At 45.4% G+C, this 23,723-nt stretch overlaps 1 long non-coding RNA gene across 2 annotated transcripts; it reads right to left on the bottom strand.

The window, feature by feature from the left end:
- Window positions 1–18,407: 18,407 nt before the first annotated feature.
- Window positions 18,408–21,992, bottom strand: LOC134479827 (uncharacterized). 2 transcript variants are annotated; one of them, XR_015624444.1, is made up of 3 exons: window positions 21,690–21,959; window positions 19,019–21,076; window positions 18,408–18,673 (listed from the first exon to the last, which is right to left on the bottom strand). It is a non-coding gene; the product is annotated as an uncharacterized LOC134479827 (long non-coding RNA). The 2 variants fall into 2 exon arrangements; XR_015624445.1 differs by lacking the exon at window positions 19,019–21,076 and having other exon boundaries at window positions 21,690–21,992.
- Between the last annotated feature and the right edge of the window lie 1,731 nt (window positions 21,993–23,723).

Below are 23,723 nucleotides of genomic sequence, written 5' to 3'. Positions count from 1 at the left end.
CCCTTCGATGCTCGGGACGGGTTATCAAGGCTTTCACCCCTAACTGACGGCTTTTTTAGCCAACCAGAACTCGAATCTAACCGAATTATCCAATTGTAAGACAGAATGAGCCATCTGGGCGGGGACAGGGGGTGGGGACACGCCTGAGGGCGGAGCCTACAGTAGGGATCTGGGACTTAAGAGAACCTTGGAGTGGGATGCTGCCCAGCCAACTACCGCTAGAATCTGGCGGGTCCAGGGGTAAGAAGTTGAGGTTACATTCACAGGACAGTAGGGGGCTACAGGAGAAATCTAACCAAAGTATTCTAATGAGATTTATGTAACGAATTTAATTCCTACTGTCTTGTAGTCCTAAAAGCCTGGATCTTGCCCACCGCAGGAACTTTGCATATATTGTGCCACTTTAAGAAATATTCTCGGATGGGTTGGGGATTTGGCTCAGTGGCAGAGCGCTTGCCTAGGAAGCTCAAGGCCCTGGGTTCGGTCCCCAGCTCCGGAAAAAAAAAAGAACCAAAAAAAAAAAAAAAAAAAAACAAAACAAACAAACAAAGAAATATTCTCGGGGTTGGGGATTTAGCTCAGTGGTAGAGAGCTTGCCTAGCAAGCGCAAGGCCCTGGGTTCAGTCCCCAGCTCCGAAAAAAAAAAGAAAAGAAAAGAAATATTCTCTATATGTGATACTTTACTATATTTCCAAGTGTTCAATCTATGTGCCCCTGTGCCCCGCAAGAAAACAACAACAACAACAAAAACCGGAAAAAAAAAAACCTTAGCATAGCCTTTTCCTAGTCATTATCATTGCCATAGCAATGGTTTATTAACTAAATAGCAATTTTCATTAGTAGAAAGGCGAAGTTACTGCCATCACCCCTACTAGACATTTTAGGATTGGGGAGTTTTTTATCCACTGCCTCAGGCATACACTAGTTACTTAATAAATGTCTGTTCTGCTGGACATATGTAACTCAGTGGTACAGAACTTGTCTAGCATACCTAGCACAGTAGATAGGTAGACAGACAGACAGATGAGCAACAGATAGGTAATGTATAGATAACAGACACGTACCATGTGTACATAAAAACTTACAGAGATGATAGATCAAAAATTTGTCACAGGAATGGCTTAAAATTATATTAAGGTCAGTGAGATGGCTTAGCACATAAAGGTACTTGCTGCCAAATTTGAATATCAGTGTTTGATCCCTGGGACCATGTAAAGCAAAGGGAGATCCGACTCACACAAGTTGTCTTCAGACCTCCATATTGTGCTATATACATCAACCCATACACATATATACATACATTATATCAATAAAACTTTTTAAAGTACATTTAACTTTAACCCCTCTGGAGTGTGTTCTGATCAAAAGCTATTACAGTTTGTTGACTTGTTTATTTTGCTTGTTTGGGTTTTTTTCCTCTTAAACATAGTTTGATTGATTGCATGTCAGGCTAATGAGTCATTTACAGGGCAAAATCTCTGGGTTTTGTGCCTTTCAAGCCTAGGTTCATGTGAAGGAGTAATGAGTACTCTCAGAAAGAGAACATGGGATGCAAGACCCTCCTCTGTAGTGAGTGGAGAATTTAGGATTTGGGGGGACGGTCTGGAAGGCAGCTTTCAAGGTGACCCTTAAAGAAGGATACTCCAGGCAAGGATAAAAAGTATAAAACTCCCCCCACAGGGACCTTGAACTGGGTATGTCAGCAAGAAATGAGTTGGTGAGATAGCAGGGGGTTTGTTTGCTCCCAGTTTTGGGCAAGAGGTTAGGTTTTTTGTTTTTGTTTTTGTTTTTTAAATTTTTTGTCATTGTTTTGCTTTCCTGTGTTTTTGTTTTGTTTTGTACTTTGACTTTGTTGAACTGAGAGATGACCGTGAACTTCTGCTCCTTCAGCCTCCACATTCCAAGTAATGTGTTGAAACAAGATCTCATTACAGTTGGACAGATTAAAACCAGCCTTGCCATCTATCTGAGTCTGCAGTGATGCAAGCCTCTAATCCCAGCGTTCCAGAGGAGGTTGGAAGGGGGAGATCATGCGTTCAAAGGCAGCCTAATCTATGAGATTCATCTGTCTTTCCCAGTCTCATTTATTGTTTCATTACAGTAGCCATAACAGTGCTACTATCAGATACTACACTAATACATTTCTACAATGTGTGTGTGCGTGTGTGCGTGCACACATGCGCACGTGGTGTTTTCTATGAGTATAATGTGACTATATGCAAGGAGGTGATAGTCCACATGAAAAGTGGGGATAGTGTCAGGTCTTTTACCTTTAAGGGCTCTCCATTTTTGTTTTTGTGCCAAGGTCTCTCTCTGAAGATCACCAGTTTTGCTAGCCTGCTGGTTAGTAATTTTCAAGAATCCTCTTAGGGTGTCTATTCACCCTATTACTTACCCCTAGGCTGGAGTTACAACCACATACCTCCATGCCTGGCTATATTCCCAACCCCTGGTTTTCTCTATTTACAAAAAGCTCGATCTATTTTCATTGGTTGATAAGCTGAAGAACTATGTCCAATTTGCCTTATAAGTTGTAAAAATATTTTTACTGAATAATAAGTAGAGTGCGTGTCTAATATGTACAAAGCCTGATTCCTGACTCCAAGATCAAAACCAAAAATGTTTAACTGAAAAAATGAAGTATTGCACGGGGGGGGGGGGTTGTGGAGAAGGAGAGGGAGAGGGAGGGAGATGAGGGAAGGAGAGAGTGGGAGGGGGAGAGGGAAAGGGAGGGGGAGAGAAAGAGGGAGGGGAAGGAGAGTGAGAGGGAGAGAGAGAACTAGATCAGGAAGATAAATGTATAACTAAGGAGGAGGTTTTAACAATTTGCTACTTAGAAACTGATAGGTTATTTCTCCACCACTGGGTGAAATGAGACAATTAAAGCCAGATTTGAACATATAAAAAGGCAGGTTTATTGGAAAGCTGCTCTCAGGCAAGTTCACTGGCCCCAAGGACTGAGGCTAGGGAAGTCACCTTGGGACAGGGAGAGGAGGAAGAGAAAGAGAGAAAGGGTGTGCACACACAGAAAGAGAACAGAAGGAGGGAGTAGGGAGACAAAGAAAGAGAAAGAGGGAAGGGGAGGCAGACAGAGAGGGAGGAAGAAAGAGAGAGAAAGCAAGTATAAGGAGATATCTGGAGTACATAGGGAAGAGCCTCTGGGTGGGGGGGAGGGCAGCCCTGGGATGGAGTTAAGGGTTGGGGGCAGAGTATGCCAAGTAAGGACTGAGGGATGCTGGAAGAACCTGGGGGCCAGGTCTGCTTTGGTAGGTAAAATATGCACCTCAGCCCCTTGTCTGGAAGTCCTAAGCCAAACAGGAACACTTTAAAATATCTAAAGACTTTTGTTTTGTTTTGTTTTTCAAGACAAGTTTCTCTGAAGCTTTTGTCCTAAAATTCATTCTGTAAAGCAGGCTGGCCTCAAACTCAGAGAGATCCACCTGTCTCTGCCTCCTAGTGCTGGAATTAAACCACCCCCGCTCAGCAGAACTTTTACTTCTTTCTGTGGTAGGAAGGAAAAACAAATAGTAGATCACTGAGCCAATACCCAGTCCAATAAGCAATTTGTGGTTGTTTTAGAGACACAGCCTCATTGTGCAGTACAGGATGATTTAAAATGTGCGATTCTCCTGCCTAAGAGTCTTTTTGGTTTTGTTTTCATTTTTATTTCTCAAGACAGGGTTTCTCTGTGTAGCCCAAGCCTGGCTTCCTAGAAGCGTCTTTAATTGTTGTGACTTGGGGAAGAGTATATGTCTTAGTCACTTAGACCATGACCAAGGCAACTCTTATTTTTAAAAAGCACTTAATTTGGGGGCTTGCTTACTGTTTTAGAGGGCTAGTCAGTGATTGTCATGGTGGAAAGCAGATAGGCATGATGCTAGAACAGAAGCTGAGAGCTTTGTATTCATATCCACAGGCAGGAGAGAGACGGGGGAGGGGAAGAATGTGATTGAAAAGCCCAGCAAACCCAGCTCAAAAAAAAAGAACCAAAAAAAAAAAAAAAAAAACTTAAATAAAAATAAGATAAAGAAGGGGGCAAGAATCTGGAACACATGGGCACTGGAAAAAAATTTCCTGAACAAAACACTAATGGCTTATGCTCTAAGATCAAGAATCGACAAATGGGATCTCATAAAACTGCAAAGCTTCTGTAAGGCAAAGGACACTGTGGTTAGGACAAAACGGCATCCAACAGATTGGGAAAAGATCTTTACCAATCCTACAACAGATAGAGGCCTTATATCCAAAATATACAAAGAACTCAAGAAGTTAGACCGCAGGGAGACAAATAACCCTATTAAAAGTGGGGTTCAGAGCTAAACAAAGAATTCACAGCTGAGGAATGCCGAATGGCTGAGAAGCACCTAAAGAAATGTTCAACATCTTTAGTCATAAGGGAAATGCAAATCAAAACAACCCTGAGATTTCACCTCACACCAGTGAGAATGGCTAAGATCAAAAACTCAGGTGACAGCAGATGCTGGCGAGGATGTGGAGAAAGAGGAACACTCCTCCATTGTTGGTGGGATTGCAGACTGGTACAACCATTCTGGAAATCAGTCTGGAGGTTCCTCAGAAAATTGGACATTGAACTGCCTGAGGATCCAGCTATACCTCTCTTGGGCATATACCCAAAAGATGCCCCAACATATAAAAAAGACACGTGCTCCACTATGTTCGTCACAGCCTTATTTATAATAGCCAGAAGCTGGAAAGAACCCAGATGCCCTTCAACAGAGGAATGGATACAGAAAATGTGGTACATCTACACAATGGAATATTACTCAGCTATCAAAAACAATGACTTTATGAAATTCGTAGGCAAATGGTTGGAACTGGAAAATATTATCCTGAGTGAGCTAACCCAATCACAGAAAAACACACATGGTATGCACTCATTGATAAGTGGCTATTAACCCAAATGCTTGAATTACCCTAGATGCCTAGAACAAATGAAACTCAAGACAGATGATCAAAATGTGAATGTTTCACTCCTTCTTTAAAAGGGGAACAAGAATACCCTTGGCAGGGAATAGAGAGGCAAAGATTAAAACAGAGACAGAAGGAACACCCATTCAGAGCCTGCCCCACATGTGGCCCATACATATACAGCCATCCAATTAGACAAGATGGATGAAGCAAAGAAGTGTAGGCCGACAGGAGCCGAATGTAGATCGCTCCTGAAAGACACAGCCAGAATACAGCAAATACAGAGGCGAATGCCAGCAGCAAACCACTGAACTGAGATTAGGACCCCCGTTGAAGGAATCAGAGAAAGAACTGGAAGAGCTTGAAGGGGCTCAAGACCCTATATGTACAACAATGCCAAGCAACCAGAGCTTCCAGGGACTAAGCCACTACCCAAAGACTATACAAGGACTGACCCTGGACTCTGACCTCATAAGTAGCAATGAATATCCTAGTAAGAGCACCAGTGGAAGGGGAAGCCCTGGGTCCTGCTAAGACTGAACCCCCAGTGAACTAGATTGTTGGGGGGGAGGGTGGCAATGGGGGGAGGGTGGGGAGGGGAACACCCATAAAGGAGGAGAGGGGGAGGGATTAGGGGGATGTTTGCCCGGAAACCGGGAAAGGGAATAACACTCAAAATGTAAATAAGAAATACTCAAGTTAATAAAAAAAAAAAAAAGAAGGGGGCAAGAGAGATGGTGCCACAGTTAAAAGCACTTGCTGCTCTTGTAGAGGACTGAGTTCCCATTCCCAGTACCCACATGATAGTTCATTACCATCTGTAACTCCAGTTCCAGGGGATCCCATACCCTCTTCTGACCTCTTCAGCTACCAAACATGCAGGTGCTGCCCGTGCATACATGCGTAAAAATTATATAAAATAAAATGAGTAAGTCTAATTTAAAAAATTAAAAGAAGGGCTCGAGAGATGGCTCAGCGGTTAAGAGCACTGGCTGCTCTTCCAGAGGTCCTGAGTTCAATTCCCAGTAACCACATGGTGCCTCACAGCCGTCTGTAATGGGATCTGGTACCCTCTTGTGTTGTGTCTGAAGACAAATACAGTGTATTCATATACATAAAATGAATAAATTATTCTTGAAAATTTTTGAAAAAAAGAAGCCTGTTAGAAAGCTGCAGTAATCTTAGAGCTCATTAATGACCCCTCTCACACACAGCATTGCTCACACCCTTCGTGGTCATCATAAAAAAAGGGGGGGGGACCCTTTTCTCTGGAGTCTCCAGAGGGAAGTGGGAGGGAGAAGCCAACGTCAGCCACTCCAGAAAGTACATGAAGCCCTTGGAAGCACTTTGGGCTCTTTCACCAATTCAAGGACCTCATATATATATGCCAGACTACCCTCCACCCCTGTCTGGAATGCAGCTACCCCAAGGAGGCTGTGGTTGGCTCTCAATACTCAGATCTCCCAGCATCTGGGCTGAGGACACAGATGGGGCTTTCAAAGGACACAGACCACCAATTCGGCTTCCAGGTTAACCTGTACCCCCTCATCTCCCTGGGCAAAGAAGGTGCCCACATCCAATTGTCTCCCTCTCCAGAGAGTTCTGGAATTTATCCCTCTCCTACCTGTGGGAATAAAGGAACGCATCATTCCCACTGCCCTCCTGTTACCTTCCCTAGCTTTGAGCAAGTTTGGTTAGCGCACAGAAGATGCGGTAATTTGAATGTGCTTGGCACTATCAGGTGTTGCCTTGTGGAGGAAGTCTGTCACTGTGGGGATGGGCTTTGAGACACTTCTAGCCACTTGGGACACAATCTGCTCCTGGCTTCCTTTGGATGAAGATGTAGACCTCTCAGCTCTTCCAGCACCATGCCTGCCTGAATGCTGCCATGCTTCCCCCCCATGGTGACAACAGACTGAACCTCAGAACCTGTTAATCATCCCCAATTAAATGTTGTCCTTTATAAGAATTGCCTTGGTCATGGTGTCTGTTCACAGCCATAAGACCCAAACTAGGACAGAAAGGTTTCTCACAGCTTAATGATTTGGAAAAGTGGGATACCCTTGAGTTTGATAGAAGCTTCCTAGCCCCAGATGGGCTTTAAATCAGAGTTAGGATGGTGAACTTTCACGGTCACACAAAATTTTCACTGAGTTGGTGACAGCCAGTGTTTTGTTTCATGAATCCAAAAAATGGCATTCACATACAACAGGATGGGCTCAGGCAGGAGTTTGAGTAACAATGCCCAAGGTTGTCCTCTGACCTCCACATACATATACATGCACAACACACCTGTGCCTATGTAAACACACACATACACACAAAATAAGAAAAATAAAGAAATGAGCAAACTATTAAAGGCAACCAATCAGCCAGTGCAGTTGTTTGTGCCTGTAAGTCCAGTAGTTAGGATGCTGAGGCAGAAGGATCTCCGGGAGTTTGAAGCAAGCCTGGGTTACATAGTGAGCTCCAAACCATTGAGGGGTTTTGGAGTAAAAGATTCTCTTTAGCTATCAACCAACCAATCAACCAACCAACAAAGCCAGTTAAGTAATTGATTCAGGTAAGGCTCCATAGTGAAGCAAGCGGATGAAAGTTCCTGAAGAAATGGAACAGTAATATGGCTTCTATGTATGTGCCCTTAAAGATAGACAGTAATTACAAAAGAGAACAGCTGCCACCGTACTCCTTTCATAGAAGTCTCCTTTCACCAAGTGGTTATAGTAGGGCTGGAGAGCTAGAGAGCTAGCTCAGTGGTACTGGGTGCTCTACCAAGGGACCAGGATTCACTTCCCAACACCCATGTGGTGGATCATAATTGTATTGCTAGATCCAAGGGACCCAGTGCCCTTTTCCAGACTGCTTGGGCACTGTGCAAGCATATGGTACACATACATGCAGGCAAAACATCAATACTCATTGGGGTATTTAAGGGGTTTAAAAAAAACACTAACCACACTATTATGGTATTTGTGAAGAAATATCACATGCTCCTAATCACAAATTAAAAAACCTACTACTTTCAAATATATGCGCTTCTGGTAGTCCACACCCTATCATTCCTCATCCCAACAGCACTTGACTGATGGAGTCAGAGGTCCAGAAGTCACAGCCTCCCCCGTTACATAATAAGTTTGACCCTGTCTAGGGGGCAGTGGGGTAAGGAGGTAAGAGAGAGAGAGAGAGAAAGAGAGAGAGAGAGAGAGAGAGAGAGAGAGAGAGAGAGAGAGAGAGAGAGAGAGAGAGAGGCTATTCCCCATATGACCACTAGGTGGTGAGAGTTCCTTATTTAAAATTTCACTTAAACTTCAGGCTCTAGAGTTAGGGAGTTGGGGATTAGGGACAGGGGAAGGGCTGGAGAAATGCCTCACCAAGGAGAAGCAGGCTGAGTTCAAACTCCAGGAGTCAAAGAGAGGGAAAAAAAAACAACTTCCACAAGTGGTTCTCACACTGTGGCATGCAGAGGCCCACACTCAAACACTTGCACGCACATACGCCCCCCCCCCCAAATCAATATATATGTAATATAAAAATTTCTCATGAGTACAGATTCTGCCTGCATGTATACATGTACCATGCAAGTGTGTACATACTACCCAAGCATGCCAGAAAAGGATCCCCTCAAACTGGAGTTAAAGATGGTTGCGAGCCACCATGTGGACGCTGGGAACTAAACACACATCTTCTGAAAAGTGGCCAGTTCTCCTAACTGCTGAGCCATTTCTCCAGCCACAGTAAAATGTAATTTTTAAAAAATGGATCAGTTCGATGTCATGCTCAGTTACGTATCGAGCTTTGAGGTCAGCCTGGGCTGTAGGATATCCTCTCTCAAAAATGAAAGAAGCCAGCAACTGTGACTCGGTGAGCACAGGCAAGTGCACAGAGGCTTCCTGCGCAAACCTAAAGACCTAGATTTCTAGGGCCCACATGATGGAAGGAGAGAGCCTAATCTAGAAGGATGTTCTCTGACATCTCTGGGGTGGGCTTGGAGACCCTCCTCTAGCTGCCTGGGGATGCCCAGTCTGTTCCTGGCTTCCTTCAGGTGATGTAGAGCTCTCAGCTCCTCCTGCACTATGCCTGCCTGAATGCTGCCACGCTCCCACCCACCTTGATGATACTAGACGGAACCTCTGAACCTGTAAGCCTGTCCCAATTAAATGTTGTTCGTTATAAGAGTTGCCTTGGTCATAGTGTTTGTTCACAGCAGTAAAACCAGAACTAAGGCAGAAATTGGTACCGGCATAGTGGGGCATTCCTGTGACAACCTGACCATGTTTTGGGGAGGACTGTAGAAGGACTTTGGAACTTTGAGCCATTGGGATGTTAAGAGCTTCGTGGGATGTTCTGTAGAGGCTTGGAAGATAATGTTGAGAACAGTGCAGAAGATGGAGGCCTGGCTTGTGAAGATTACAGACTCTTATCAGGGCCATTGCTATTTTGATTGTGACGATTCTGTGGTTTGGTTAGCTGGAACTGAAGAATCGGCTGTGATTAACAAAATACCAGAGCTACTAAAGCAAAACCTTTGCATTGCTGTGACTATTGATGCTGCTCAGCTGCAGCTAAGAAATTAGTGGTGATTAAGAAGAGACCAGCATCACTGAGTTGAAATCTTCTAGGAAGTGTTTTCTGAGGAAACAAAGAGGCTGTGTTCCAGAGATAGCCAAGGTTGTATCTCGTGCTGTGGCTGAACTTGCTAGTGTGTAAGAATCACCTGGGAGGTACTGATTTTGAAGCATGAAGGGGTCATGAAAGCAGCTGAAGCTCGGCACTGTGAGAAGCCGTGGAAGGTGCACTGGTGAAGGTGCAGCCTCAGTTGCAACTGATGACCCAGGACTGAAGGGGTTATGCAAAGGAGTTGAGGTTTGGCACCATGAAGAGAGCCTGTGAGAGGCTATTGGGCAAGCCTAGTTGCAGCAGAAGACAGCAGCGTTTTGGAGATGCCAGTACCATGAGATGACCACCAAGAGCAGCAGCAGCAGTGAAGTAGAGGCAGCTGGAGTCTAGAAGACAAGGTGTGTGAAGAGTTGAAGAAGTGATCCAAGCTCTTGGAGGAGCCCAGAAGATCATGGGTGGACCCCAGACATTGGACAGTTAAGAGTTTGATTTTGATTTTGATTGTGACTATGCCCTGATACTTTTCCCTCTTGCAGGAAGAAAGTATTTTTAATGAAACCCACAGTTAAGAGACTTTGAATTGAAAAAAGACTTTGAATTTTAAAAAGCGATTGGCTATTTTAAAGGGATTGAAAGAATATATAAGAATTTGTAAAGACTGTGGGATTTTTAAACTTTTAGACCTTAGGGATGAATAAGAAAGTAAGGGTTGAAGCTTAATAGTGATATGTTTGTGTGTCAAGTTGACAAGGGGTCAATTGTACTGGCTGGTTTTGTGTGTCAATTTGACACAAGCTGGAATTATTACAGAGAAAGGTGCCTCAGTTGAGGAAATGCCTCCATGAGATCAAGCTGTAAGGCATTTTCTCAATTAGTGATCAAGGGAGGAGGGCCCAGTCGACTGTGGGTGGTGCCATCCCTGGGCTGGTGGTCTTGGGTTTTATAAGAGAGCAAACTGAGCATGCCAGAGGAAGCAAGCCAGTAAGTCACATTCCTCCATGGCCTCTGCATCAGCTCCTGCTTCCTGGCCTGCTTGAACTCCAGTCCTGACTTCCTTTGGTGATGAACAGCAATGTGAATGTGTAAGCTGAACAAACCCTTTCCTCCCCAACTTGCTTCTTGGTCATAATGTTTGTGCAGGAATTGGTAACAAATTGCTAACTTCTGTCTTAGTTACAGTTTTACTGCTATGAACAGACACCATGACCAAGGCAACTCTTATAAAGAACAACATTTAATTGGGGTTGGCTTACAGGTTCAGAGGTTCGGTCCATTATCACCAAGGTGGGAGCATGGCAGCATGGTGCAGGAGGAGCAGAGAGTTCTACATCTTCATCCTAAAGAAGCCAGGAATAGACTGGGCATCCTCAGGTAGCTAGGAGGAGGGTCTCCAAGCCCACTCCCACAGTGACACACTTCCTCCAACAAGGCCACACCTTCTAACAGTGCCAAACTTATTCAAACCATCACACACATACACAGTTAACTAATATAATAAAAAGTAAGAAAAAACATGTCTGTGTGCTAAAAGATAAAGACAGCAGGAGGTACAGGTCAGTGGTAGAGTGTTCACCAAGTGTGTGTCAGACTCTAGGTTCTACTCTTCATAGAGGAGGAAGGAGAGGAATTGGAGGAAGAAAGAATGTTCTGAACTAAAGAGACTGAGGGTTAGCCCATAAAAATGTCATAAATGACCCTGGATTGAACCAGAGTCTCAATATGTAGCTCTAACAGTCCTGGAACATACTATGGAGACCGTGCTAGCCTTGAACTCACAGAGATTTGCCTGCCTATTCCTCCCTGGTACTTCAATTAAGGATTAAAGGTGTGTTTCACTACATCCAGCTAGAAAAAAAATAATTATAATGCTTTAAGGGACAGAGAACCTGTTGCTTTGCAACTTATAAAATATTAAAGCAGCTGGCAGGCATAGTGGTGCTTGCCTTTAGACCTAGCACTCAGGAGGCATTGGTAGGCAGAGCTCTCTGTTTTCAAAACCAGCGTGATCCAGGATTGGCAGGGCTATATAGAGAGACCCCCTATCTCAAAATAAATAAAATATTAAAACTGGCAGTGTCTCAATTAATGATAACCCTGTCATCTTTGATATCCATTCCATCAGCATCAAGATCACTAGGAGTCGTCTCTTTCTCTCTTCTCACCCTTCCAAAGATGTTGGGTTTTGAGAGAAGGTTTTATGTATCCCAAACTAGCCTGGAACATTCTGTGGAGCCAAAGATGCGTGTTTGTGTGTGTGTGTGTGTGTGTGTGTGTGTGTGTGTGTGTGTGTGTGTGTGTGTTTATATATTTGGTGCTGGAGATGGAACCATGGGCTCCATGTATGCTAAGCAAGTGCCCTATCAACTGAGTTAGAGCCCTAATCCATATTCGAAGGATCAGCAAGTCCTTCATTTTCTGAAAATCTATCCAGTATCCAGCCATATCTCACCACCATGTGGTTCCTTCCTTGTCCAGCCTGGGCTAAGGAAGTCACCCTTTCCTCTCACCATTCTATGTGTTAGCCCACAAACCAGCTAGAGGGCAGCTCTTAACGTCTAAGTCTTGTCCACTCTTTGCTTAGACTATACTTGACTTACATATTAACAAAAGATGAAGTCCTATAGCCCGGTGTGGTGGCAAACACCTTTAATCCCAGCACTTGGGAGTCAGAGGCAAGGAGTTTGAGGCCATCCTGGTCTACGAAGTTCCAGAAGAAGCTCTACACACAGAAACCCTGTTTGGAAAAAACAAAAAAACAAAAATATCAAGTCCTTTCCTAGTACCTTTAAGGATCTGCCCTTGTGTCTTCCTGCCTTGACTTTCCCCCACCCCTATTTTTAAAAAGTTACTTATTTTATTTCTTTAGTGTGTGTGTGTGGGGGGGGGTGCATGCATGTGGATTCAAGTGCTATAACAGGAATGGAAGACGGAGAATTAACAAAAGTCAGTTCTCTCCCTCCATCATGCAGGTCCCAAGGATTAAACTCAGGTCCACAGGCTCGGTGGTAAGTGCCTTTACCCAGTGAGCCAGCCTGGCCAGTGACTTTTTCTCTCTGCACCGTTCACTCCTCTGCTCCAAGTACATGGCCCACCTTCCTGTTTACTCGGTGATCGTATGTAATCACGTCTGCCCCAGGACCTTTGCACTGGTGACTTCCTCCTTCTGGAATATTATTACACCAGATGATCCACTTGGCCAGCTCTTTCACTTCCTAACTTCCCTGCTTTTCTCACCGAGTCCATTTCTGGCCACTCCATTTAAAATTGGTGACATCCCTCCCACATTCTGTCTGTTCTTCTTTGCTTACTTTTCCTCCCTAGATCTGTAAACTTTCTCTTCTTCTAACTTGCCTTGCTGATTATGTCTTTCCTGAACAGTCATTATGATGGTTGCTATATTAAAGATCTTTGAGAAAAAAAAAAAGATTTTTGACCCAACGGATGGGAACAAAATGTAGCTCAGAGCAGGTGTTTGATGTATTAATAGTGAAACAAGGTGGGAACTGGTGAGAGGGCTCAGTGGGTAAAGGCACTGAGTTCAATCCACAGGGCTCACGAGGTAAGAAGTGGGAACTGACTCACCACCAATTGTCCTCCAACTACACATACACCTCACACATGTGCATACACAATTTGTTAATCAATGAAATACTGCAGAAAGGGGAAAAAAGGAAAGGGAGGGAAAACTTACTGTTCATCACTTACATACACCCCTTGACTATTTGACAGGTTCTAGGGACAGGTTAATCATGCATCTTGCCCAGGCTACATTGGGCATCATTGACTGCCCAGGACAGCTTGGCAGTCCTTCCTCCTGGCATATGTAAAGGCTGCTCACTGGTAAGCCAACAGGGGGCGCTAGAACCTGCGTTACAACCTCGAGAGACTTAGACCCGCTTAACATCTGAAGGAAGCTGTTTTTCCTCCTAGGAGAAACACAACAAAAATGTCTGGCAGCAGCTCAGTCTTCCTGACATAAAAACAATTTCTGGACTTCTGAAATAACACAGAGGATCAAGAAATGCTAACGCGGGGTTGGGGATTTAGCTCAGTGGTAGAGCGCTTGCCGAGCAAACGCAAGGCCCTGGGTTCGGTCCCCAGCTCCAAAAAAAAAAAAAAAAAAAAAAAAAAAGTGTGGACAATTATTTGACTTTCTGTATTATTTATATTTTCCAAGTGACTACTATTAAGTAGTTTTTGTATAGATGTTCAACATGCTAGCCATAATGTCATAGAGCTAGTGATCATTTTTGTTTGTTTTTTGTTTTTGTTTTTCAACACAGGGTTTCTCTGTATAACCTATAGCCCTGGCTGGCCTGGAATGTACTCCATAGACCAGGCTGACCTCGAACTCTTAGAGATCCTCCTGCCTCTGCCTTCAGAGTGCTGGGACAAAGGCGTGAGCCACCATGCCTGGCTTAGCCAGTAATATTTTTAACTTTTTTTTTTTTTTTTGGTTCTTTTTTTTTTGGTTCTTTTTTTTTTTTGGTTCTTTTTTTTTTTTGGAGCTGGGGACCGAACCCAGGGCCTTGCGCTTCCTAGGCAAGCGCTGTGCCACTGAGCTAAATCCCCAACCCCGTGAATCACATTATCAAATTCAGCTTATCACACTTGGCAGCAAGAGCCTTTATCTACTGAGCTATCTTGCCAGTCCCATTAACCTTATTTTTGGGGGTACGGAAGAAACTGTATGAAAGACATTCAAACAGCTATTAAATAATTGGAAAGATACTTTGCACTCAGATGAAAATGAAAACTGTGTGAGATGTCATTTTCTGCCTATCAGATTGGCAAATGACCAAAAAGTTAATGAAATAATTTGTGGACAATAGCAAGGGGGAAAAGTGAACAGTTATACAATGTTGGTATATGATAGCCTAGTTCCCATGGATGATGATGTGGTAACATCTCCCCGAGCCATAAGCATGCGTGCCCTTTGACCCAGTTTTCAAGCTTGAAGAATTTTCCCTACAGGGAGAATAGGTATAATTGTATATGTACAAGTTAATAACCTGAAAAATTATTCATTCTTTGCTTAAGATTGCAGCATATGGGAGTCAGAGGCAGGTAGAGCTGGAATTTGAGGTTAGCCTAGACTACATAGTGAGAGTATGTATCAAAAAAACAAAATGAAAATTGTGGCCAGCAAGATGGTTCAGAGGGAATCTTAGTTTACTGTCATATTTAGGCTTTCCACTGCTGTGAGCAGACACCATGACCAAGGCAACCCTTATAAGAATAACATTTAATTGGGGCTGGCTTACAGGTTCAGAGGTTCAGTCCATTATCATCATGGCAGAAAGCATAGCAGCATCCAGGCAGGCATGGTGTTAGAGAAGGAGCTGAGAGTTCTACATCTTGATCAGAAGACAGCCAGGAGAGACTGTCTTTTCTGCACTGGGTGGAACTTCAAAGCCCACCCCCACAGTGATGCACTTCCTCGAACAAGGCTACACCTACTCCAACAATGTTGTACCTCCTAATATGCCACACTTCCCATGAGCCAAGCATATTCAAATCACCACATTCCCTGGCCCTCATAGGCTTGTTCAAACACCTAAGTTTATGATGGCCATACCTAGCCATAGCATAATGCAGAATACAGTCTAACTTGAAAAGTCCTCATAATCTATCGCAGTCTTAAGAAGGTTTAAAAGTCCAAAATCTCTTCTGAGATTCTTGCAATCTCTTAATTATAACTCCCTATAAAATCAAAATCAAAAAGCAGATCATATACTCCCAAAAGCAAAGGATAAATGTTACCATTCCAAAACATCATAGTGAGGAAATACCACATCAAAGCAAGACCAAAAGCCAGCTGGGCAAACTCCAAACTCTGCATCTCCATGTATGATGTCCAACTTCTTTCAGATTTGCTGACTGCCACACAATTCTTTCTCTTGGGCTGATTCCACTACCTGCTAACAGCTTTCCTCCTCAGTAGTCCCATGGCTCTGGCATCTAGAACACCTTGGTGTCTCCAAGGCAACGTCCACATTACTGCTTCTTGTTCCAATGTCTGGGATCCACACATGATCTTCTGGGCTCCTCCAAAGGGCTTGGGTCACATCTCCAACTCTGCCCTCTGCAGCACTCCAGTGTTTGGATGACTCCATTCCTCTGCTGCTGCTGTTCTCAATGTGCTGTGGTTTTTCAGTGCAGCTTCACCAATAACCTCTCATCAGTTCCCTTCATGTGCTAAGGTTCAACATTTTTGCCTGACCTTTTTAGTCCTGAGATGTCAACTGCAACTAAGGCTGCACTTACCAGTAACCTTTCCTGGCCTCTCACTGTGCCAACCCTTAGTTGCTCTCCATGACCCTTTCATGCCTTCAAAACCAGTACTGCCTCGTGATAATTATACATTACCAGGTCCAGCTGCAGCATAAGGCTGGACAACCTTGGTGATCTCTGGAATACAGCTTTTTTTTTTTGTATTCTAAAGAAACACTTCCTGGAAGATTTCACCTCAGTGATGCCGGTCTCTTCTTAATCACTGCCAATATCTTAACTCCAGCTGACTAACATCAACCGTCCCAGTAACTCCTATTCTTGACTCTAACACCAGTGCCACATGTAATATTGGCTTTCCTGGACCTCACTCTGTCAACCAGGGTAGCCTCGAACTCACAGAGATCCATCTGCCTCTGTCTGCCTGAGTGCTGGGATTAAAGGCGTGCATCAACACTGTGTGGCGTTTAGATTAGTTTTAACTTAGCTTAATTTTCAGTCTTTCTCCTCCATTAAAAAAGCAGTGTGCACTATCTCACACTGTAATCCCAGAACTCAGAATAATAAAACAGAAGAACCATGGTGAGTCTAAGGCCATTGTGGGCTATCTCAAAAAACGAAAACAAAAACAAAAAATCTCCCCTCCAAGAAATATAAGAAGTTATCCAAAGACTTGCACAAGAATAAGCAGAAGAGGGGGACAGGCTCATGGGGCCCCAGCCCTAGCCTAAGGAGTTACTGTCAGTTAATGGATGCTAGAGGAGAGGGAGTCATTTTCTCCAGTGGTCAGCTGCCCACACTCTTATAAATAACCCCCTCACTCACCTTACCCATGCTCATTCAAGCAACCCTAATTAAACTTAGTGTGGGTCACAGAACAAATGAAAAAAAAAACCCAAAAATGTAAGAGGGATTTGGGAGAAAGATGCAAAGGGGCAGAGGAGAGATAAAAGAGAGTAACAGGGGAGGGGAGAGGAGTGAATATGGACAAAATACATTATATTTATTATGAAGTTGTTAAGGAATAATGTAAAACATTTTTAAGATATATGTACAATGCTACTTTATTTGTAAAAGCCAAAGACAACTGGTAATCTAAATGTCCTTCAACATAGAAATAGACTAAGAAACTGGTTTTCCCTAGGCAGCGGGGGCACAAGCCTTTAATTCCAGAATTCAAGAGGCAGAGGCAGGCAAATGTCTGAGTCTGAGGCCAATCTGGTTTACAGAGTAAGTTCCAGAACAGCAAGGGCTACACAGAGAAATCTTGTCTGGAAAAACCAAAAACAGAATGAACTACAGAGTAATTATGCTGAGTGAAAGAAATCAGTCAAAAACAGAATATATCCTGAATATGTGTGCTTTTATTTCTAGAACATTCTAGAGAATGCAAACCAATCAAAAGAGATAGAGAGCATACAGTCGTTTGAAGTACAGGGAGGGAGGAGTCAGTGGCAGAGGTTCCTAAGCAACAAGAATAAACTTTTGGGTGTGGTTGATTTATCCGTTAATTATGACAATAAGTTCACAAGGAATACGCGTGTCAATGCTTATTAAGTTCTAACTTAGAAATACCTACAAGTTATAGCATGTACATTATGCTTCAATAAAGTCGTCCAGAAAATTTTCTCCCTATCTGTAAAATGAACATGTTTACACATAAATAATATTTTGAAGCAGGCTCTGGAGGGATGGTTGGTGGTTAAGAACACTAGCTGCCCTTCCAGGGGAACTGGGTTCAGTTCTCATCACATACATGGCTGCTCACAACCATTTATAATTCCGGATCAGGGGATCTGACCCTGTCTTCTTGAAAAGCTCTCAGGGAGAACTTTCCCTCGGGATGGAGATCCTCTAACTCCAAAGACCAGACGGAGACACCACAGGATGTAATCAGCAAGAGGATTTGGTTTATTGTCGGGATACACAGGCACAGGCACCTGCAGGCGCTTCAGTCACTCGGGGGACTGGCGCGCCCCACAGAACCAAGGATGGACTTTAATAGGATTTTGGGGAGCAGAAGCAAGCATACAGAAGCAGATGCATGGTTACAGGGATATAATTGGTGGATTCTAATATGGCAAGGGTTTAGCCCGGGGGCAAGTTTCCTAGCTACCTTCCTGAAACATAACGGCTGACTCGGCCCCCCAAGGGTTCAGCCCGGGGGCAAGTTTCTTAGCTACCTTCTTGGAACATAACGACTGACTCGGCCCCCCACCAGGGTGTGGGACCTCTCCTGGGGCTTTTTTTCATTGTCAGGTGCTCAACCGAAGTCGTCCTGTTGCCAGGCCTTCAACCAAACATATCTTGCTTGGCAGCCGCTGTGTACTCAGTGTTCTAACCTTTCCCTGAACCAGTCATCTTAAGTACAGCCTTGCAAAATGGCGTTACTGCTGTTAAGCTGGGGTCTTTCATTCCCCCATTTTTTTTTTTGCTAACTTTGAGTGAAATCTTTCACTCGACTTGGTCAAGAAATTTCTGTCTGGTGGGGGCTTATTCCCTCACTGACTCTAGGCCACAAAAGGGCTAGGAGGAGCCACGTAGGAGTTTTAACTTTAAGGGGTTTGGAGTGCGCTGAACTCTCCATGTCTGGGGTGTAGTGTTGTGATTAGTCAATTCCTCAGACCGGACTGCCTTGACGTGTGGTGTGTGGATCTAAGCCGAGACTCCGTCTACCTTTAGGGCGGTCGGGGTAGTCAGGAGGACGGTGTAGGGTCCTTTTCACCGTGGCTCGAGATTCTTGGTCTGGTGTCTGTGCACCCACACGGTGTCTCCAATCTGGAACGGGTGTGGCACCACCGGATGCTCAAGCTTGTCCTGGTAAGCAGCGGCCAAAGGTCTCCAGACGTCTCTCTGCACAATCTGTAGGGCCTGTAAATGGGCCCTCAGAGAAGGGCTGTCAGCAAAATCAGCAATGTTTGAATCAAAGAAATGGACAAATGGGGGTGGTGCTTCATATATTATTTCAAAAGGAGTTAGACCATGGGGGCCCGGGGTATTCTGGGCCCGATATAGAACTAGGGGAAGGAGGGCCACCCAATCCTTTGAGCCAGTTGCAAGCGTAAGTTTGGATAAAGTCTCCTTAATTGTTCTATTTATGTGTTCTACCTGACCTGAACTCTGGGGTCTATAGGCACAATGTAATTTCCAATCAATCCCCAGCAATTTGGCCACCAACTGACTTACTTGGGAGACGAAAGCGGGCCCGTTGTCCGACCCCAACGCTTGAGGCATGCCATACCTGGGAAAGATTTCCTCGAGGAGCTTCTTGGTGACCATTTTTGTAGTCTCGTGTTTTGTGGGGAAGGCTTTGACCCATCCTGAGAAGGTGTCTACAAACACTAGGAGATACTTGTATCCATATATATCTGGTTTAATTTTAGTAAAATCAATTTCTCAATGGATGTCAGGACGGTGTCCCCTAGGACGAACTCCTTGTCCAATCATGGTCCTTTCCGGGTTAACCTGAGCGCAAGCTTTGTAACTCTCAGTCACCTTTTGTATCGCTTTGTCCCAATTCAAAAAAAACCACAGATTTATCTCTTCCCGATCTAGTAAGGTTTTTATCTTCTTAAACCCCAAATGGGTTAATTTATGTAAAAAGGAGATCAATTCAAAAGTCCTTTGTAGACCCACTGTTTTAGTTGAGGGTGGTAGATGGCCCCCATTTTTTTTTAGGAGCTCTATGTCCTCATGGGCATAAACCCAACTGGTTTGTCCCACTGGTGGGGGCGTGGGTTGGTCTGGGCTATTTAAGGGCAAGATTTGTTTGTTCATGGCCGCTTTTCGCGCCGTGGCATCGGCCAGCCGGTTTTTTCGTGCCTCTGGGTTGTGCCCTTTCTGGTGTCCTGGACAATGTATAATACTCAGTCTTTTGGGCAAGAATAGGGCTTCTAAGAGGGCCAGAATTTTAGCCATATCTTTACCCTCAGATGTGAGCAGCCCCCGCCTCCGGTAGATCTCCCTGTGGATGTGTGCCGTGGCAAAGGCATAACGGCTGTCTGTATATATATATTTAGCCTCTTACCTTTTGTCATCTTGAGCGCCTGAGTCAAGGCGATGAGTTCAGCCCGTTGTGCGGAGGTACTAACAGGCAGGGCTTTCGCTCAAATCACTTTGTCCTCCGTAGTGACCGCAGCTCTAGCCTTTCGCTCTCCCTCTGCCAAGAAGCTGTTGTCATCCGTGTACCATGTGTGGTCAGCATTCTGAAGAGGCTGGTCCGATAGGTCCGGCCTGGTTCCATGTACTTAGGCAGTCATGCTGTTCTGCCTCCTCTGGTAGAGGAAGCAAGGTGGCAGGATTGAGGGCGACTACGGGCCCAAACTGAACCCGTTCTGCATCCAGTAACAAGGCTTGGTGCGAGAATTAGAGAGCCAGCGGTCTGGGGGCTGCTTTACCAAGGCCTCCACTGCATGGGGTGCTAGGATGGTGAGTGGCTGTCCCAAAGTCAATTTTCCAGCATCCTTGATCAGGACAGCAATAGCAGCCACCATCTTTAGGCACGGTGGCCAGCCAGAGGCCACAGGGTCCAATTTCTTAGACAGGTAGGCCACAGGGCGTTTTCAGGGTCCCAACCTTTGTGTTAGGACCCCTTTAGCATACCCCTGTTTCTCATCGATGAACAGTTACTGAGCAAATTGTAAGGGTTTGGAACAGTCGGATGAATATCTTTTATCCTCTTGTTGACCTCTCTCAAGTCTTGTATTGGCCTATAATCTCCAGTGTCGGGTTTCTTAACAGGCAGAAGAGGCGTATTCTAAGGCGACCGGCAGGGGATGCCTTGATCCAGAAGCCTCGTAATGTGAGGCCTTATACCTTGATAAGCTTTATGTGACAGGGGGTATTGTTTTATGGAGACTGGAGTTGTAATGGCCTTTAACTGTATAATTAAGGGGGGCTGTTGGAGCGCCAACCCCAACCCACCAGTCTCTGCCCAAGCCAGTGGAAAATTCGTGACCCAAGTGTCTATTTCTAGGGATTGTGGCTTGTCCTGTCCCAGTTTATATAGTCTATATTCATAGAACTTGAAGGGGAGTTCCGTGGGGGCCAGTTATTCGGGCCCCTCCTTCCTCAAAATGAATTTGTGCTTTTAGTTTGGTGAGCAGGTCACGGCCCAGCAGAGGGTACGGGCAGTCCGGAACATGTAAGAAGGAATGGGTCACCTTACCAGTAGCCAGCTGAACCCGGCGGTCCGTAGTCCATCGGTATTGTTTCTCACCAGTAGCTCTTTGTACCCAGGCCGTCCGGTCGCTGAGTTGTCCTGAAGCTTGGGTGAGGACTGAATGCTGGGCTCCTGTGTCTACCAGGAAAGTAACCGGCTGTCCCCCAACTTTAAGCGTTACCCTGGGCTCAGGGGGGGGCTCCTGGCCCTGACCTCCCTAATCTTTATCTAGAGCCAAGAGGGAGGTTCGTGGTCGAGGCTTTCGGGGTCCGCCAGGCTTCTTGGGGCACTCTCTGGCCCAGTGCCCTTTCTCTTTGTAATAGGCACATTGATCTTTATCCAGCTTCAGCCCCTTTCGAGCTCCCCCCTATCTCCCTTCCTTTCTTGGCCCTGAACTACGGCGGCCAAGATTTGACTCAATTCTCTCTCTTATTAAAAATCTTTTTAGCTTCTTTAAGTAAATCCTATAATGTATAGCCCTGCAAATTTTCTAACCTCTGTAACTTAGTCCTGATATCTGGAGCAGCCTGCCAGATGAAGGACATAGAGACACTCGTCATTTGTCCTGGGTCATCTGGGTCATAGGGAGTGTACATTCGGTAGGCCTCCTTAAGTCTCTCTAGAAAGGCGGAGGGAGTTTCCCCTGCTTCCTGTAATACCTGTTTTACCTGAGCCAAATTAGTAGGGCATCGTATAGCCCCTCAGAGACCCGCTAGAAGCAACTGGCGATAAAGGCGTAGGTGTCCCTTACCTTCAGCTGTATTAAAATCCCAGTTTGGTCCTCAGGCAGCTGGGTGGGACGCCCATCATCTCCCAGAACATGCTTTCTGGCCTCTAGGAACACTCTTTGTTTTTTTTTTTTTTTTCTGAGGTTAAGAGGGCCTGTAAGAGCTGTTGGCAGTCATCCCAAGTAGGCTGGTGGGTAAGTAAAACAGATTCTATTAGGTCGGTGAGTGTCACCGGATCTTTGGAGAAAGAAGGGTTGTGTTGTTTCCAATTGTAAATGTCAGCTGCTGAAAACGGCCAGTATTGGGTCTGGCCACCGGTTAAAGCCTGGGAGGTTGAATCTGGCATCACCTCGCGCTTATTGTGCAATCTCCCTGCGATGGGAAAAACCCTTATCAGACTGTGGCCCGGCAACTGATCTGGCCGGCGGCTCTGCCTCCTCCGTTTTAGCCGGGCCTGTCAGAGAGAAGATTTATGAGAGGGGAGTTTGGGTCTGCCGGGAGGACAGGTTTCTTAGTTCACAAAAGTAGAGAGAGAAAGACGTGGCCGGCGGACCGGGCGGGGCCGAGGGGACAGGCTGGGGGTTGAGGGGAGGCCAATTCGGGTCCACGAAGGGTTCCGCCCGGGGGGGGGTTTAAGGCGAGACTCTCTCAAGTGATAATATAAGAAACCTGGTCAGGATGTCCGTGGACGGCCCGATCTTTAACCTGTAAAATAATGATCTTATTAAATGTGTCATTCACTGGCCATCCCGCTCCGAAAGTGGGCCACTCAGATGTGCAGATAGTCTGCCATTTTCCTTTTTTTTTTAACCTCGACGGACTGGTTGTGTGCCTGGTCGTGGACGTCTTCCCAATGATCAAGAGTGAGACTTAGGGGCATTGTTAGGGACTGTCCCATGTTAGTTCTAAGGAAGATTAGAACACAGAGAAAACAAACAACACCAACAGTCAAACAAACAACAGACAGGCGTGCTGCACGGCTTTGGTACCAAACTGAAAGCAAAAAGTCAGATGGAGGTGGCAAAGGTCCGGGGCCCTCTGAAAGCCAAAACTACAGACAGAAGTGCCGTTAGTCCGGATCTTTCTCCTCTCCCAGATTGGGCCCCGAAAAGTCGGGCCCCTAACACCCTTGGAACGTCTTCCAGGGCTGCGGGGCGAGAAGTCCGAGCTCGTCAGCTCCTTCTTCGTCCCGCCCAAATTCCAAACAGCCTGGCTGAGCGCTCACAGAACAGACCTGGCTGAGCACTCACAGAACAGACCTGGCTGAGCGCTCACAGAACAGACCTAGCTGAGCGCTCACAGAACCTGGCTGAGCGCTCACAGAACAGACAGAATAAGGCAGAACGAGACAAAATCAGACAGACAGACAGACGCCGGCCGGCTTACCTCCCAGTGGGTGGTCGGTGGTCCCTGGGTGGAGGATCTCCTTTCCCGGCCAATGCACCAAATGAAAAGCTCTCAGGGAGAACTTTCCCTCGGGATGGAGATCCTCTAACTCCAAAGACCAGACGGAGACACCACAGGATGTAATCAGCAAGAGGATTTGGTTTATTGTCGGGATACACAGGCACAGGCACCTGCGGGCGCTTCAGTCACTCGGGGGACTGGCGCGCCCCACAGAACCAAGGATGGGCTTTTATAGGATTTTGGGGAGCAGAAGCAAGCATACAGAAGCAGATGCATGGTTACAGGGATATAATTGGTGGATTCTAATATGGCAAGGGTTTAGCCCGGGGGCAAGTTTCCTAGCTACCTTCCTGAAACATAACGGCTGACTCGGCCCCCCAAGGGTTCAGCCCGGGGGCAAGTTTCTTAGCTACCTTCTTGGAACATAACGACTGACTCGGCCCCCCACCAGGGTGTGGGACCTCTCCTGGGGCTTTTTTTCATTGTCAGGTGCTCAACCGAAGTCGTCCTGTTGCCAGGCCTTCAACCAAACATATCTTGCTTGGCAGCCGCTGTGTACTCAGTGTTCTAACCTTTCCCTGAACCAGTCATCTTAAGTACAGCCTTGCAAAATGGCGTTACTGCTGTTAAGCTGGGGTCTTTCATTCTCA

The sequence above is a fragment of the Rattus norvegicus genome, chromosome 7, assembly GCF_021556685.1.
Source record: "Rattus norvegicus strain SHRSP/BbbUtx chromosome 7, alternate assembly SHRSP_T2T, whole genome shotgun sequence".
Lineage (NCBI taxonomy): Eukaryota > Metazoa > Chordata > Mammalia > Rodentia > Muridae > Rattus > Rattus norvegicus.
Note: the sequence above shows the minus strand (reverse complement) of the source record. Positions and strands in the feature narration are given on the sequence as shown.